Raw genomic sequence first — 8,468 nt, 5'->3', positions numbered from 1 at the left:
TGTGTATTTGTAAGTATCAAAAAGTACATTAACCAAAGCCAAATGATTGCTGTCTATGTGAACCTAGAAGCATGCAGTGTACTGAGGTATCTTACATCCATTATGCTTACACATGAGCACAAGTCTACTCACTCACATCAATGTGAACATGCACACCTACAAGCTTTCTGACTGGCAGGAGTACTCTTACCAGGCCCTCGACATTCAACACCACCAGCAGCATTGTAATGGTCCGGTGGGTTCTAATGCGCTGCTGTTTGTGTTGTGGAAAAAGTGTTGTTTGGGCCTCAAGGGATACTAAAAGGCCAAAAAACACTCATACGCACACACCCATACAGGTCAGGTGTACTTGGCTTGCAGGACTTTCTGTGCACTCACACAAAGGCTACCCTGATGCCCCCCACCACCAGAAAGAATGTTTTTCGGCTTTGATCAGGCTGCAATAAATAAACACACTGTTGAATTAATAATGCTGCTGTCAAGAGCAAATTACCGCTCATACCAGTGTTTCCAGGCAAAGCTCGTCTCACATGACATCGCCTTGTCATTCCTTCTTCTCACATAGGGATTGGACCACAGATAGTCATGCAAACTAAGAAGTAAAATAACATTTCTCTTTTATCGTCCCAACACTCCCAGTCAAAGCTGGGCAACTTCAATAAAAACAGCAGTAATTCCTTTCACACTTTAGGAAATGTCCTTATCTTTTCCTCTCATGAATATACCAAGGCTGGGGGAAAGAACTGGTGCTGAACTGGGTTTGTGTAAACAAAAATGAAAGATTTTGGCATTTCAGTCATTTTCTTAGAAGTTGGTGGAATGAAGATGAAACCTAAAGATCAGAGAGTTATGTTTATAGGAATGTGCAACGTATGAGGGTATGTCATCATCTTGACAGCACGATGAGTAACTTACTTGAGAGTTTTGTGTAATACTAAGCGAGCAAAGCTGTCAAATATCTTTGAACAGCATACAGAGAAAAATGGTGACATTCATATATTGCATTAAATAAATGAAACACACAATCCTTTATTGAGAATTGGGCCATCGTGACATGGTATTTGATCCTCAACTGCTTTAATGGGCTACGTTTCCACAAAGAAGCCTGAATAGACTTCAACGGGACGTTTTGTTTCAGTAAACTGAAAAGAGTTTCTTGTTTGGTTCAAATGTTCTAGTACCTAAGTGCATCTGCTATGCCCTTAATTTGCTGTCTTTATTTCTGACCAATAACTGCTGATGATGGTGCTTTTAATGTTCCAGCTGTAAACCAGAGGGATGAAATTAAAGCGTACATAACACAATTCATGTCCAGCTGTTGCCGTCTGTTGATACTAAGATCCTAAAAGCCTTTTGAGAGTAGATGCAGCTTATCGGTACTGAATGAATTTTTGGTTCAAAGCCTGAAAAACTGAATCTTCAGATTCTTACATCTGTTTGTTTCTCTTTGAACAGGATGTGAGTAGAGCTCAGTGGGGTTCACAAACTCTCCTAGAAAAGACAGAACAGTGTATTTGTTAATTTATTTAAAGACCAAGTTCACTGAGAAACCATTTTTACTTATTTTTTAGAAAATGATTGGTCGCTCTGAATTTTACATGCAAGCTGAACATAAAAACAGCCTTCTACCCATGCTTCTAGCATTAGCCGAAGATAGAAAATAGGCAGGGAAACGCTCGGGTCAGGAAAAGGTTACACAGACCTACGTCACACAGAAAATTTGCATTCATGGACTCACTCAACTTGGCTGGTGATGCAAAGTCTGTTTTAGATTTAACATCCAGGAGAGAGCAGAGCACGTCTCAGCTAGTAGAAGCTAACTATTGGCATTAGCAACTCCACCACGAGGCAGGACTCCTTCAGACTTGTTTTATTTGTAGAGACAAAACATCAACGTTGCAGAGCAAACAAAGTCAGTGGTAGAGTCGGGTTTCTGTTAGCCAATCAGTGGCAAGATGTTCGAATAAATGGAAATGAGACTCCAAAGCGTGCCATGTTCTACCTCCTGTTCCTTTGGCTAACTCTTACTTCCTGAAACAGACTCAACTACGGAAGCGTATTACCGTCAGTGCGGTGTAAAAAGATACGAGCATTATCTCGTAATGAGTTTCTCTTTAGAATGTGTTTTAAATCTCATTTTAACGAGAAACTTTCTCGTAATAACATGAAAGTTATAACAAAGAGTTTTTCAAAGTAATGTGTTTAATTTAATGTCATGTATTAAAACGGCTCTTGTGTGTCATTATAACAAGAAACTTTCTCATTAATACAAAATAGTGATCCTTTTTTTTCCCCACACTGACATTAATATGTGTCCAAAAGCACCAGAGCTTTTTTCCCTCAGAGATCGACTTGAGGCATTCATTTATATTAGGATTGCATTGAAAACAATTGAAATGGTCTTATACTGAGAAATAAAAGATAAAAAGAATAAGATTAACTAAAGATAAAGCTGTAATTAATATATTTAACAAATATCTATCTATCCATTATTTATACCTACACATCCACACTGGGCTGCGGGGGCTTGTGCCTATCTCCAGCATTCTTTGGGCAAATATGTGGGGCACACCCTGGTTGTCAGTCCATCGTAGTAAATGTATAAACTATTTATGGATTATATGTGTGTGTGCCTTGATAGTGTTTTATGGGCTGTGCTGACATTTTATCTGCAAACAAAGTTCCTAATGGATAAATAAAGTGAATTTGATTAGATTTGTATAATAAAAAAATGATATGACTTTCTAAAGTATTTTGAGGTATTTTGGACAGTTTGAATTGGCTATAACTCAGTCAGTTGTGCAGAGGTAGAGCTACAGTTTGGTTTCATTGATGTTGAGAGGCATGCCCATCATACAGTAAGAACATCCCCTTTTGGTGGCAACCCCATCTGTGTTTTGGTGTTTGTTCTCTTTTACTAGTCATATTCATTGTTCTTTGGTTCAAACTTGCGTAGTTATGCTTTTGTTTTATTGTTTGGTGTATTGAGATAAAAATTGCAATTTTATAAGCAGGATATCCTTAGTGGTTGAGTTTTTTCTGTGATACAGGCCTAGTCCACACGTAGCCGGGTTTTTTTAAAAACGAATATCCGCCCCTCCAAAAACTTGCATCCACACCACCGCGTTTTAAAAACAAACTCTGTCCACACTTACCCGGATAAATACGTTGTTAAGGACATGCCAGACCTGTAGGCGGCAGTACTTCCCCCGTTCTTAACCACGTCCTTCATCTGTGGTCTTCCGCAAGGAGCAGTAATTCTGCTTGCAAAAACAAACGAGCAAAAAGCACTTGAACAATTGATGGATCGGGTAGTGACAGAGCGCAGCTCTGAGGGCTTCCTTGATGCTGGCTAGTGTAAACACAGGTCGCACACATGATGTCAGCATTTTTTTGTCGCAGAAAGTGACGTTGCGGACCTTAAAACTCCGGTTTTGTCTGTCTTCACGCAGACACCCAAAACTGAGAAAACACAGATCTTCACTTTGGCCGGAGTTTTTAAAAAGATCCGTTTTCGTGTGAAAAAAACTCAGTTTTCGTGTGGATGACGGGCCAAAACGTAGAAAAATATCTACGTTTTGGTAGATCCCCGGCTACGTGTGGACAGGGCCTTAGTCATTTTTCCCTCAAGTTCACACCTGCATTTCATTTCTGTTAATCAACCCAGCTGCTCCTCATTCCACTAATCACCTGCACCTGAATGTAAACATGCCTTTGTTTCCTCAGACTGTTGCCAGATCCTCTGTTTGCTTCCTCTAAGACTCCATTTATACTAGTTGCTGCAATTTCAGCAATAAACAAATCTGTTAAACTTTTCACCATTTGTAGAAAGTTGGCAAAACATCACATGAACCACTGGATAGATTTAAATGAAACCTTCAGAAAACGTGTTCTACTATAAGTTGATTAATATTCCTCCTATGCAAATCATAACAAAATAGTTAGAATGGACACTTTTAGATGCAGAACTAGCTGACAGTCACATAGTAGACCAAGATTTTCCAAGAAATCAACAGATATTGCATGAGGTGTTATCTTCCAAAAAGAACACAGGAGAGGTAACGCCATCATCTCTCAGATAGCAAACCTTTGTGTACTAGGCCTTTCCGCTGTCTACCTGTGAGTGCTAATGCACATCAAATCCCACAGACACTTTCAGCAGCCTATAGGTTTTGCTGTTGAGGCGATACGGTTACAGAGATGGAGGGTTTTGTTGCAGTTCACTGCCTAATGTCAATAGACAATTAGGCTTTTACTGGATACTCCCCGCAAGCTAATTAGAGCTGTGCAATTAGCAGAGAGAGGGACTCTTAAGTGTTCCCAAATGAAGCACCAGATATCCTCTCATGAAGTGCTGCGCTGTACTTCGGACTGACAATCCAATCACAAATCTAACAACACCAAGACGAGCATCAGCGGTGTTTGGAAAAGCTCAGCATGAGATTAAGTCTGAAGAATTGATTTTTAAAATACTTTTAATGGTTTTTAAGTGTCTTAATGGTCTTGGGCCTTCTTATCTTTCAGAACTACTTTTACCGTATAAACCCACGCTGTTTCTGCGTTCCTCTGGCAGCCGTCCCTTTGTCATCCCTAAAGTCAGGACTCATATTCACGGCGAGGCATCCTTCCAGTATCACGGTCCTCACCTCTGGAACAAGCTGCCAGGGGACCTCAGGGCCGCAGAGAACGTTCATGGTTTTAGAAACAGGCTCAAGACCCATCTTTTTAGCTTAGCTTTTAACAGATTACTATCACTTTTGAAATTTATTAATTAGGTAAATTATGTATTTATTTATTGTATGTATTTTTTCTTTATATGTGCTATTTTTAAACAGTTTTTCACCATAGATTTATGATCAACATTATATTAATATCTATACAACTTTTTATTACAATTCTTATTTTAGCTCTTATGATTTAATATTTTAACCTTAATTTAACCTTTTTCCAGTGTTTCCTCTGTGGGTGCCCTCTGCCCCGGGGGCGGTGGTCGGCTGTGGCGGCCTGGGTGCTTTCCAGGTGTGCCTGGGTGGAGGTGGGGGTCTCCGTCCTCCCTGCCCTGGACGCCCTGTGTCGGTGCCTCGGCTGCTGCTGTGGATCTGCTGCTGCCGGGCGGATTGTTCCCCTGATGGCGTTCCCTTATCCTATCTTAGCCGGTTTGGCTCATCTGATCTCAGCCCATTGTGTTTTTTCCATGGGGGGGCGTGTGCATGTGCGTGTGTGTGTGTGTGTGTGTGTGTGTGTGTGTGTGTGTGTGTGTGTGTGTGTGTGTGTGTGTGTGTGTGTGCCGGAGGATGTGTGTTGTGAAGGGGTTTTTATTAGACTGTTTTTAAAATTCTGGGGATGGAAGGGAATGTGGGTATGTGGGGCCTTTTTAATTTGTTAAGCACTTTGAGTTGCATGCATTGCATGATTAGGTGCTATATAAATAAAGTTTTATTGATTGATTGAGAAGAAATCCAACTATGTTTCTGCTGAGAACTTCTCTGTTTTTGTTGAACAGGAGTCATATTTTTGGTTCTAGTCCCACAAGGCAAAATACTCAGACTCAAAAGCAGAACTTTGTTTTATTTTCTTTGAAAAAGAAAGTTTCCTGTCTTTAGAAACTTCTCCTGAAGCAAGCTCCTCGTCTTTCAGGGCGGCGTTAGCATGGATGTTTTAGCGCCAGCTGACTAAACAACTTTTGAAGAAGCCAAGCTCAACTTATTTAGTTTTTCACATTCCAGTGATGCTCCCTCCCTGCACCTCAGCTGATCTTCCAACTCCACTAGCTTGTGTATTTTCCCTTGCATCTCCCCCTTTCCTGTTAAATAAACTCCCCTGAGCTTATTTCAGAAATGCCTTATCTCTTTCTCTGATGGACTTCAAGGCGGGATGCAAGTTTTTCAAGACTGGCACGTCTCTTTGCATCTCTTCCTCCTTTACATCTCTCCATCCATCCAAAGTTCTCTCTGTGAAGTGAACAAATCAACAATTCAGTCACATCTATCCCTCCCTCTTTGTGTCCTGCCCATCAGTCGGGGGTCTCAAATGGCAAATTCAGGTCGGCCCAGCTGGCAGGCGTCCATCAAACATCGCTTTTGTGACAACCGTGAGTGAAGCGTGTGAGAACTTTGATTTTGATTGCTAAAGCTAGTCTTCAGTTTAGCTTCTTATTATCATCAGTACAAATTTAGTTATAATTCTATGATTTAAAATTTTTTATTAGACAATTGAAAGTAGGAAAGGAAACGTATTAGACACTATAGCCACAAGACTGTCCTTCTGGCTGGATTAAATAGTCATAATCTGTATATAATGAAATTAATTTCTTGCTTTGACTTACTAATAATAACTATGAGATGCATGCCAGTCAGCTGCAAAAAAATGCAACAACTGTGGTAAGAACTTCAATTTGATCACATTGAAGTTAGTTTTATTTAAAATACAACTGAGCAGAAAAATGTTGAAGCAATAACACGATAACTAATTCATTTCAACTTCTTAATGCATTTTATCTTCTATTGTTTTGAAAGTCTGTCCTTCGCTTGTTAAGGACACACAGCTAACTTGTGGGACATAACAGGGCTGAGATCTCGATCACTACTGGTTTAGACGAACTTCGTCTCACATTTTAACTACTGAGATTAATGTGTGGGCATTTTTATTTCAAATTTCTTCCAGGTGGAGGAGTTGATACAACCCATTCAAACAGAAAAAATGTTACCAGCAAAGCGGGCTAGCCTGGTAAGCCATCTTATGTACGTGAATATATAGTCTGGCTACTACAAAGAGCTTGTTCATGGGGCAGAGCCTGCAATTGTCTTTGAAACTACCTCTGCATGCTATTGGACAACAAACAACGTGATATAGTCACAGCTACAGATTCCAGTGAATGGGTTAGTCCGCCATACACAACAAATATGCAACAAATCTAATAGCGCAAAGTTGATGCCAAAGCTGCTTCAAGCAAGCCACCTCATCTTTGTCATTGTGCTCCATCATGTCATCCCGCCCACCAAACCGATAGAGTGCTGTGATTGGAAAAACATGAGACTGTTCAGGCCTCCTGAGGCTCCTATGGAAAAGGCTAGACCAACATGCAGAGCAACATCATTGTGCTTTGGCTATGGTCTGTCTATATTTCTAGGCTAAAGTTGCATGCAATTAGTAGAAGAAAGGTAAACGTGCAGAAACAAGAAATGCAAACAAATGTTATAACAAAGTTCCAGTGAGCATACAGGATGTGTTAGGGGCCCTAATTTCTCCCTGTGGCATGTTAAACATAGCTACATTGTGTGGAAGTACTTGCTGAATATAGATGTACTTAATGCGTGTTTTATTTTATGTATTCAGACAATGACATGGGTTTTGTACAAAGGAGGATTTGTGGAGGTGGCTTCATCATTTAAAAGTTACGATGTTAAAAAGCTCCATTATTTTCATCTCCTTCCTAATGTGTAAGTGTCTTCCCTGCTCCAGGGATTCATTTCTTTAGAGATTATTGCAAATGTAGGATTGAAGACATTTTGCTAACTGATGGGTTCAGGAGACATTATTGCATTCACTCAAAGTCACAGAGACAGTGTGGCCAACGGTGAGGGGATGAATCTTTGACTCGCAAATGTGGGGTGTAATTGAGTTGCTGTCGAGAAAGAAATCATTGTGGGAGTTTGAACAAAATGATTTAAATGATGAATATTTTTCACTTCTGGATATTGTGGATTTAATATTAGTGGGATTAAATTTATGTTTTCTTAAATGTATAGCGCCTTCTTAGGGTTCTATACCACCCCAAGGCAATTCACAGCACAGTCATTCACCCATTCACACGCTGATGGGGTCCTGGGGCGAACACTGGCACCACCGGTCCCTCCGAGCACCACCGGCAGTCATTAAACAACGAGTATATCACGGTGATGATGATAAAACCCTATCAATAGCAAAAGATGACATCAAGGAAGATTGTGAAAATCATTATCTGAAAGTGGAATTTAGAGAAATGCGATGCTGCAGTTAAAGCTGTAGGTAACCAAAACGCCCCTAGTGGTTGGTTCCAGTACAGGTTTTTAGCCCCGCCTCCTCCATATAACCTAATAATAAAAACAAAGCCAACGAAATAGATACGATTTTCCTGGAGTTAATTATTTTTATTCACCACGTTCTCACCTCGCTACTGAATTTATAGATATTGAGTTGTAATTGATTATAAACCACTTTGTGTTTTGGGGGTTAGGAAGGACTTTCAGCACCATGAGAGTGTACAGAATAAAAAAGGATAATGTTTCATGTTTAATGGAGTTATACATCAAACATTCTGGAAGTTTTTCTTGATCGTAGTTATTTTGTTGTTGCTGCGCCATGTTGAGACGTCTTTAGGTACTCATAGCTAACCACCCACGTAGACTGTCCTAATATTCAGGGATGTTTCTGGTAACATAAAGAATTCATTTGGATTGAAAGTAGACCACTCATTGACGGCTCGAGGC

This window comes from Nothobranchius furzeri, chromosome 2 (genome assembly GCF_043380555.1).
Source record: "Nothobranchius furzeri strain GRZ-AD chromosome 2, NfurGRZ-RIMD1, whole genome shotgun sequence".
Taxonomy (NCBI): Eukaryota; Metazoa; Chordata; class Actinopteri; order Cyprinodontiformes; family Nothobranchiidae; genus Nothobranchius; species Nothobranchius furzeri.
Note: the sequence above shows the minus strand (reverse complement) of the source record.